The 10,571-nt window shown below is 51.2% G+C and overlaps 1 pseudogene; it reads left to right on the forward strand.

Moving 5' to 3' along the window:
* Positions 1 to 7,406: 7,406 nt before the first annotated feature.
* Positions 7,407 to 10,296, forward strand: LOC120670624 (annotated as a pseudogene).
* The last annotated feature ends 275 nt before the right edge of the window (positions 10,297 to 10,571 follow it).

Below are 10,571 nucleotides of genomic sequence, written 5' to 3' on the forward strand. Positions count from 1 at the left end.
TATATATATATATATATATATATATATATATATATATATATATATATATATATATATATATATATATACTTGATGCTCGATGTGCCGCCAAGATCTTATATATAGTATCTTGTCGATGGATCTGCAGGCTATTCTGTACGCCGCTGTCTTACGTGCCAGCTACGACGGCACTGCTTCCTTTCCTGAGAAGGTGGTAAGGGGCCAGGCGGAGGCGTACCTCCAAGGCATGCTCAAAAGGACCAGGAACGGCGCGCTACCTGCCCTGCAAGTTGCTTCCACGCAGGATATGTCCGAAGCAATGAGCCAACACCTATACTCGGTACTCATGACGGAGCCTAGCTAGCTACACTTTTGCTCGTCGATCTTTATTTTTGTTATTAGATACCGTACGTCAGTCGTTCCTTAATTATATATATCTTGCTCAGCCGTCACATGTCATTGTTGTTGTTTCATGTCTCAGACCATTGTGCAAGCCCAAGTTCTAGTGACTATCCATCCTGCTCCTCAACGTCATCACGAGAAAATGAATGATACTACACAGATGGAACAAAAGATTATCAAACTGACAGAAGAGAATACCATACTGAAGGCTGAGAACGTCAATATGAACAAAGATAATATCGAACTGAAGGCTGTGATCGTCAAGCTGAAGATCCAGATCGAGGAGATGCAAAACTGTTGTGAGCTAGCCAACCGGTGCAAGCAGCATGTCGAAGAGCTGGGCGGCTCGGTTGACTATTTCGGAGACTATGTCAAGAAAACCAAATATTCTTTTGAGTTTGAGCACAAGGAACTTTCGGCACGCCAAGCTGTTGAACATGCATGGGCATCAGAAGATGAAAGAGCTGGGAGTCTCGGTGATGATGGTTGGAACAAGGTCGACGACGGATTAATTTATTGACCTGGCATTTGGCAACGCATTATATATGCATCTACTATTTTCCTTCATTATTATTATTCCTTTCTGGCCCTTATTCAAGGCTACGTACGTACGTCAAGTTTGATTCCGCAGGGTATTAAGCTACTCGAACATTTTCTTTTTCTTTTTCCTATAAGCTGCTACTTTCTGGGCTTGTGATTTGTATTTCCGTTTTCCCTAGTCAAATAAAGCATGGAGTCTCCTCGTGACTTTGTTTCTACGTACGCACCTAGTAGTATATATCTGGCATTATGTGTATGCCTTGCATGTGTATATGTACACCTTATTGCTTCCTAATGATGATTGGGTCGTCCGTCCAGTGGCGCTCAATGTGCGTGTCTTCTACCTAATTCCAACGGGAGGTTTCATTTTGTTGTTTCCAAGAGTGCCAAATCATCAAAATACAAATGAAACTTGGATGAAACTCACTCCATAATGTATTGTTTCATATTTGCTATTTCACAGGCTTCCATCCCATTTTTCTAAGACTCATCAAAAGTTAACCGTACCAAATCCTTTATATATATGCGTACATGTCTAACAAATTTAATAAATTGGTTCACAAACCAAACAGGAGAGTGTGTGTGTAACTGATAAGCCAGTACAGACTGCAGTACAGCATGCAAATCAAGACCAATTTGAAAGGTACTCCTACTAATTATCACTTGCCGATCGAGTACGATCAAGTAGTAAATGGCCATGCCACTTGGTATAGTTGTGTGTCGACGATGACGTGTTGACTATACCAATTTTTTTTTGAAAACTACTATACTAAATTTGACATATAAAGGATTTGGTCTTGATCAATTCGGCTACTATATAGCTGCAGTGATATCAAGTTTGGCCGATTATTTTGATTTGGCTGATGACTAATGCATTGGTAAGATTATTAAAAGCGAAGGAGGCATGCATGCGCAAGCTGGATATGAATTAATATTTTCTCTCTGCACTTAAGAAGCCAAGTTTTTAATAAGCATTAAGCCAGGGCGTGAGCCTCCTGCCGCGCTTTTGACACGGCATAGAGTTCAAGAGCAGATGCAGACAGCTTCGTTATAGTCCGATCCGTTCAGACATTGGAGGATATAATCATGGCCATTGCAAACCACAATGTATAGCTTGATATGTTTGATTCGTAGGTGTGGGACCAAAACGGACGACTAGAGGGCGGGGGTGAATAGGAGCCTTCAAAAATTCTCCAAAAAACCGATTCCAATTCACTGCCCAAAATACCTCTTTTTCTAATCGCTAAGATGACACGAGTTATCTTTTTCTAATCGCTAAGATGACACAAGTTAACTGGTGCCACGCTGATCCTGAAACGAGTAAGAATCTTTAACGCAAAGTGGAAGCAGCACGGAGAATATGGTGTACAAAAAATTTCCACTGAAAGAGAAGTTGGATTACATTTAAAGCACTTTAACTAATATTAGAAAGAACAAAAACTAAATAAAACTAGCTTAACCAAGCAAGCAAAGATTATCAAGAACTAAAGACACAAAAAAATTAACACAAATTAAAGCGCTTAAAATAAATAGGAAATAAGGAAAAGAAACGAACATTTGGCTGTGTCCTCACCCCACCTGGGCCGAACTTGATCTGCTTCGCAGCTTGCCCTGGCGCCCCACGTAGGCCTGCCTCCTGGACCGTGCCTTGCAGCCCCGCCTGGGATGCTGCCCCGCAGCCTGGGCCGCCCCTGCCTGCACGTGGGCCTTGCGTGGCAGGCCTGCAAAGCAAGCCGCGCGCCTCCACCTGGTCGAGCGGCGCTCGACCTCTGCAGCCACTGCCGCCGGCGAAGTGCAGCTCGCCGCGCGCGCCTTGTTCGCTGCTCTGCTCTCCGCCTTGCTGCTACGCAACGCGCGTGTTGACGCCTTTTACGCGTCAACACACAAACATGCTGGGTCGTGCGGCGTGAAGAAGAGATGGATATAACGCCTCTTGCATGGAGTGGTCAGACCGGTCTAAGGGACCGTCAGACCGGTCGCCGGAGTGAATCGGCGACGACCAACGAGCGCTCGCTTAGGAGGGACCCGTCAGAACAGGCGCACGTAGGGTTGTTCTAGAATCAGCAGGCCACCTAGAACGCCTTCAGATATCGCGGAGTCTAAGTAAGAACAGCAATGAAGGTTGAAAAAGATAGGGTTTGGAAAATAAATAAAGACGATAAAAATAGAAGTTGTATTGATTTTAATCGATTAGATGATTCGGTCGTGCTCCTTTATATTTATAGGGTGGGATAAATTTATCCCGCAAGGAATCTATTTTACAGATCTAAATCTAAAAAGAACTCTAATTACAGTCGGACTCCTCCTAGACTGGTCAGACCAATCGGTCTCTGCCGGCCTGGCCACAGTGTACCGACCGGTCAGACCGGTTGATGCTAATTTTGTCTATCAACATATGCCCCCTCTGTTTTTTTTTTTTGTAAAACTTGCTTGCCAAAAAACATTCTTTTGAGCCAAAGTTGTCTAAGGGGGATGAGTATCATTACATCGGCTATTATTTGTGCTAAGGTCGATAAATAACTATCGGTCATAACTTTCTCTATTCAAGTTTACGTAGAAACAACTTGTTTTGGCTGTCATACTTTTCTCATGTTAGTTGATCTTCTTGGTGCATGCTCTACTTGTTGCTCCATTGACTCCTTCTTACGCAAATATTTCAGCCTTCGCTTCTAAGTATGAGACAAGCCTAAGAGACACCACCTTGGCTGTAAATATTTTGAATCTTGCTTCGCGCCCTTCTCATCCACTTTGCTGCAATCAATATCTTTTTTGACCAGATTATTGCAACAACCGATTTTTGTGGTGAAGCATGATTTGGATTCACAGTAGGATATTGAATATAATATGATTGCATATGCATCCTACTATAATTCAGGGGCGTATAAAAATAAAGATACCAGCAATACCATGAAGCAATCGGCCCATTGAATAGCATACAATTACCTTGACTTGGATGAGAATCCGGTTGCTCTTGATGTTTTGATGAGGGTTTCGAATCCTTGACTTTGTTCAGCTGCCCCTTCTGATTCTGAGCGATTCTCTCCTTCTCATACTTGGCCAGGAGCTCCTTGAAGCTCAGCCTTCTCTTATTCCTGGCTCCGGAGGAATTCCCAAGCTCACTGGACACATAGGTCAGACCGGTCTTAGCACCGATCACACCGGTCGACTTGCTATCGGCTTTCTTAGCGTGCTGCAGGACCGGGTACCGGATGGCTTCCAGTATCCGGTGTGGACAACCTTATCAATGGCTCATCATTCAGAGTTGATCACCATTAGTTCTCGGTAGGCCAGCTGTCTATCTGACAGGTGTGCATACGTGATGATCTCTGTTAGCCTTGGATCGATGAAATTATATTAAGGACGTCATGCGAGGAGTCATGAGGTAATCAACGAACGTACAGGATGTGGTTGTTGCCTGGGCTGGTTTTCACGTGGAGGTAAAGATAACAATGGAAAATGAGAAAAGGAAACATGTATTTTGTGCCTGAATTAAAAGAAGATCCGGGACAAGAGAGGTTTAGGAATTGATTAAGAGCTTAAGAATTGGATTTGGATGGAAGGAAAAATCTAATCGAGTTTGAAACAATTTTAAATTTATTTTTCATCAAAAATATTGTGCAGTCAGCAGATCGATTTAGAATTTTAGAAATCAATTTTTCTTTTTATATCTAAATTGATAACAACCTAATTAAAGGTTAGATAAATTTTAGAAATATAATTAAAATAATTGTTTTATTTCAGATTTTTTATTCACGACCCAAAATAGAAATTTAGGGTGTGACAATTATTGTCCATCCTTATTCTTCCTCTTGAAAAACCGGTTTGGATTCTTTTTCTCTCTCTTATTTTTCTCCAGTTGAGACCTTTTCCTCACTGCTTATGAGATAAACCAAGGACTCATGGTTGGCTGCCTACATTGAAGTTGCACGCGGATCCAACGACTGGATTGTGGCGGTGCCCTTAGTGTCAGTGATACGAGGGTGAATGCACGGCTGGAGGTCCTACACGCAGGAGATGGTAGGTTGCTACACCCCAATATATGTCGTGGCAGCAGCAACTGTATTGGGAGTGAAGGCGCTGGCCGTCGATATATGTACGATGATGGTGTGGCATGCAACGAGTTTATGCAGGGTTGTCCATCATCACCCTTCTAGATCTCGCCAAGTGTTGTGGTATGGCCATTGCACCAAAGGTCCTAAAGTGAGTTTATGCTGTCCTATGCATTAGATGTTGGGGTTAGACTGACTTCAACAATGATATGCAAACGCATTTTGCCTCTCCCGTCGCCAGGCATGGCCTCCAACAGACGAGCCAAACCCGCGAGGCAAAGTGCCTTCGAGGAGAGAGGAGAGATAAAATTGCAATCCCTCTCTCCTCCGATGCATTCGTGGAGACGCTCTGCCGCGCCGCCGTCTCCTCCCGCACCCGCCGCTCCTCCCGGAGAATGAAGGGAGGGGAGGCGCCATCGGCAGATGGAGGGGAAGGGAGGGCGCGGCGTCCCCACGGTTCGCCGGTGGAGGAGGAGCTAGGGAGGGGGCGGCGGGGTCCTGCAACCTCCGCGACCTGCTCAAGCTCCGCGACGAGGACGACCTCGCGGCGGGGCGCCGGGCGGCGGTCACGCTCGCCTCCGCCATGGCCGCCAAGGCCTCGCTGCCGCTGCCCTCGTCGTCCGCCGCCGCCGCTGCCGCGGCGCGCACCCTCCTCGACATCATCCGGGACGACCAGCAACCTCCCGCCGCCGCTTCGGGGGCCGGCGCCGGCGACCCCATCCTCGTCCGCCGCGCCGTGTTGCTTCCCGTCCCGAGCACGGCGGCCTCCCCGTTCGCGCCCGCTGAGGCCGCCCCTTCTCCTGCTCTACCTCCGCGGCCGGCGAGCCAGCCGCCCACGCTGGTGGCAGCGCGAGCCAGTCGAGCCGAAGGGCCCCCATGCCTCGATGGCGCCGATGGGCGCCGCACGGAGCAGGTCCGCGTACCAGTCGAAGAAGCGGCGGCGGTTGCGTCGGGGGAAGCGGCGGCAGTGGCGAGGATGGAGGGGCGCGGCCTCCTCACCGTCGGCGTTCACGAGGTGGGCTGCGCACGGGGCAGTGGCGGAGCCGGCGTTCACGAGGTGGGCGGCGCACAGGGCGACCGGCAGTGTGGCGTGGAGGACATCGGCGGGCGGGCGTGGAGGATGTCGACGGCGCTGGGACGACGGGAGCAGACGGAGCCGCCCTCGACCACGGCCGTCGCAGTGCTGGTCACCCAGCTGATGGCGGACGCGCTCGGTGGCTGGCGTCGCCGATGCCGCAGCCGTGTGGGGCGGCGTGGCGGAGAGCGGCGGCGCGCGGCGGCGGCCCACCACGGCGGAGCGGTGGGCGTCTTCTTGCTCGGCGCGGCGGGCGTTCGCGTTTGCCTCCTCTCTATTGGAGACCGCCACCGAAAATTGGATATTCATGCGATGCAAACATCATTTTGCCTCTCCAAAATGCCATCTCTTGTTGAAGTCAGTCTTAGTGTTCCAAAATTGTCGGAGTAAAATGGGGATTTTTTTTTGTGATAGAGGGATTGTGCAAGGATGGGTTCGGGAGGAGTGGCGTTAGAGCAAAGTTAATAATAGAGTCGGCTGCTGGCTGCAAGGATCCTTACCGTCTACCTCTCAACTTATTTTTATAGTAGTTAGTTTTCATCAATAATGTATAGCCCACTTGTCCTTTTTATAATTTTTTTATTCTTATATTGAAATTGCCTAGCTGTAAGTTTACAGCCTGCTTCTTTGGAACTGAGTATCTATTTAGGTGTCAAACTTCTTACTTCCACGATGATTGACCTCAACAATTGTTTAGAGAGATTAAAGTTGAGTACTAAACTTTAGCACCATTAGCACTCATACCTCATACCTTTGCTAAAGTTTTTTAGTCTTGAGTAAGCTTTAGCGACCCTATTAGCACTCCTCGTTAGATACACTAGTCCTAAAGTTAGCCCTTTCACCCATTAACACTTGAATCCAAATAAAATCTTACGAGAGAGGAGAGACATGCATGTTTGAACTCCACTTCTCCACCGATCCGATTAATCTGCATCATTTTTTATCTTTAAAGAACAATTCGTCCTTACGGTAAAATGATACGGCACTAGCTAGTTCATCTTTTCTTCTCTCCACCTTCGGCCCTAACGATGCGCATCCGGCAGGCTCGTTCTCGCCCTACCACCTTCGCCGCACGCACCGCCTTGATTCTCTCCCGGCCGGCCGGCCCTCTAAAACTCGAAGCGAAACAGCACTCCGAAATTCGAAACTTCGTTACGATCCCGCCCATTTTCCTCTCTTTTCTGCCTTTCTTTCGCACTTACTCGCTCTATATATACGTATACACACACGTATCGCTAACCAACACCACAAAGATAGCTAGGTTCCTGACAATGGCGTCGCATCTCCTCCTCATCCTCGCCGCCTCGCTGCTATGCGGCACCATCCCCGTCGACTGCTCGTCGCGAACAACCGCCGCCGCCGCCGCCACCACCACCGTGAACGTCACCGCCTTCGGCAAGGCCTACGGCAAGGTCTGCGACGCGGACCGGTTCGCGGAGCTGGGCCTGAACATGTCGGCGTTCCCGTACTGCGACGCGTCGCTGCCGTACGCGGAGCGGGTGCGCGACCTCATCGGCTGGATGACGGTGGAGGAGAAGGTCGGCAACCTCGGCGACGTCTCCCGCGGCGCGCCCCGCGTCGGCCTGCCGCCCTACAAGTGGTGGTCCGAGGCGCTGCACGGGCTCTCCAGCACCGGCCCGACGACGCTCTTCGACGACCTCCGCAGCAGGCCCGGGAACCACTCCGGCCGCGCCACCGTCAACAACGGCACCGTCTTCGCCAACGTCATCAACAGCGCCGCCTCCTTCAACGAGACGCTCTGGAAGGCTATTGGCCAGGTACTTCAATAATCATTTCGATCCAAAAATTTTCACTCATCGATCTACAAATTTGATTTCTTCAGAAGATTAAATTTGGTTTCATTAATAGATCGACCTGCACTGCACGAACGAACGATCTGTTGATCGATGCAGGCGGTGTCGACGGAGGCGCGTGCCATGTACAACCTCGGCAAGGGCGGGCTGACGTACTGGAGCCCCAACATCAACGTGGTGCGCGACCCGCGGTGGGGGCGCGCCCTCGAGACCCCCGGCGAGGACCCCTTCGTCGCCGGCCGCTACGCCGTCAACTTCGTCCGCGGCATGCAGGACATCCCGGGCCACGGCGACGGCGGCGGCGCCGGCGACCCCCACGCCCGGCCCATCAAGACGGCGGCCTGCTGCAAGCACTTCGCGGCGTACGACGTCGACGACTGGCACAACCACACGCGCTTCACGTTCGACGCGCGCATCTCGGAGCGCGACATGGCCGAGAGCTTCCTCCGGTCCTTCGAGATGTGCGTCCGCGAGGGCGACGCCAGCAGCGTCATGTGCTCCTACAACCGCGTCAACGGCGTCCCGGCCTGCGCCGACGCGCGCCTCCTCTCCGGCACCGTCCGCGGCGACTGGCAGCTCCACGGCTACATCGTCTCCGACTGCGACGCCGTCCGCGTCATGACCGACAACGCCACCTGGCTCCACTTCACCGGCGCCGACTCCAGCGCCGCCGCCGTCAGGGCGGGGCTCGACCTCGACTGCGGCGAGAGCTGGATCGAGGAGGGCGGCCGCCCGCTCAGGGACTTCCTCAGCGTGTACGGCGTCGCCGCCGTCGCGCAGGGCAAGATGCGCGAGTCCGACGTCGACAACGCGCTCACGAACCAGTACATGACCCTCATGCGCCTCGGCTACTTCGACAACATCCCGCAGTACGCCGCCCTCAACGAGACGGACATCTGCACCGGCGAGCACAAGGGCCTCGCCCTCGACGGCGCGAGGCAGGGGATCGTGCTCCTCAAGAACCGCGGCAACCTGCTGCCGCTGGACGCCAAGAAGATCCTCGCCGTCGCCGTGCACGGGCCACACGCCCGGGCACCGGAAAAGGTCATGGACGGGGACTACACAGGTCAGTGTGCGTCAAGTAGCTAGTAGTTTACAAAATCAGTTTTTTATTTGTAACCACACGATCGATAAGATTTAATTAGCCTTGTTAAATGGCACGTTTAATTTGAGAAATAGTTTCACCCATCATGTACAACTTCTGAATCGTACGCAGGACCGCCATGCCGGTACGTGACGCCGCGCCAAGGTATAAGCAAGGACGTCTAGATCTCGCACAGGGCGAAGACGACCATCTACTTCGGTGGCATAAACCTTCACATCGAGAGGGAGGGCAACGACAGGGAGGACATTCTCCTGCCCAAGAACCAAACAAAGGAGATCCGGCACTTCGCTGCGGCCTCGCCGAACCCGATCATCCTGGTGATCCTGTCGGGAGGCGGCATCGACATCTCCTTTGCGCAGAACCACCCGAAGATCGGCGCCATCCTTTGGGCCGGGTACCCTGGCGGTGAAGGTGGGAACGCCATTGCCGATGTCATCTTCGGAAGATATAATCCAGGTTAATTAGGAAAAATACCTCTTCTTGTGGATTATAATGTCCTACTAGTATTTGTTATCTCTGCAATACTGAAAAATAATACTGGTTTAACTTCTTTTTTTATTGAACACGAGGAAGGCTGCCACTGACATGGTTCAAGAACAAGTACATCCAGCAGATCCCCATGACTTCCATGGAGTTCCGGCCGGTGCCGGAGCTGGGGTACCCCGGCAGGACGTACAAGTTCTACGACGGCCCGGAGGTGCTCTACCCCTTCGGCTACGGCCTCAGCTACACCAAGTTCCTCTACGAGACAGGCACCAACGGCAGCGCCGTCACGATCTCCGTGCCCGGCGGCCACTGCAAGGGGCTCAGCTACAAGCCCAGCGTGGCCACCACGCCGGCCTGCCAGGCCGTCAACGTCAACGGCCACGCCTGCACGGAGACCGTCAGCTTCAACGTCAGCGTGACCAACGCCGGCGGCAGGGACGGCGCCCACGTGGTGCTGGTGTACACCGCGCCGCCGCCGGAGGTGGCCCAGGCTCCGATCAAGCAGGTGGCGGCGTTCCGGAGGGTGTTGGTGCCGGCGAAGGACCGCGTACACCGTCGTGCCGTCCGGCGTGAGCAAGGTGCTGGTCGAGAACGGCGACTCGTCGTCGTCGGTGTCGTTCCCTGTCAAGATCGAGCTCTCGGTTTAGATTCTGTGGCCGTACGTGGTGATGTTTTCGAGTCCATGTTCGTGACTGTCTTGGCGTTCAGCATCCAGCTGGACCCGAAAAGAAAGTACTAGTACGATTTGATGGGAACTGATTGTTCCATGGAGCGTTGGGATCACTCTGTTTCATTTGAATCAGATGAATACTTGTGTTAGATTTCTAAAAAGTTACCTGGTGCTTTGATCTGTTATTGAATATTACAAAGAAAATGAAACCGATAGAGCAACTCTAGGAAGCTCCCTACTCGAGCTCCTATACTGAACAGATGAACAGTAGAAAGGCTGCTGCTTTGCTTTTGGTTTAGAGAAGTAGCTTCCTGCATACTGAATAAGTGTCTATCTTGTTAGGATTATGAATTTCAATGTATTTGGAGTCTCAATTTCAGCGTACGTGTGCTCTGAAGTCTGAACTAGTGTATGCGGACTCTGAACTAGTGCTTTGAATTGTGTTATTCTC

This window comes from Panicum virgatum, chromosome 4N (genome assembly GCF_016808335.1).
Source record: "Panicum virgatum strain AP13 chromosome 4N, P.virgatum_v5, whole genome shotgun sequence".
Classification (NCBI taxonomy): Eukaryota; Viridiplantae; Streptophyta; class Magnoliopsida; order Poales; family Poaceae; genus Panicum; species Panicum virgatum.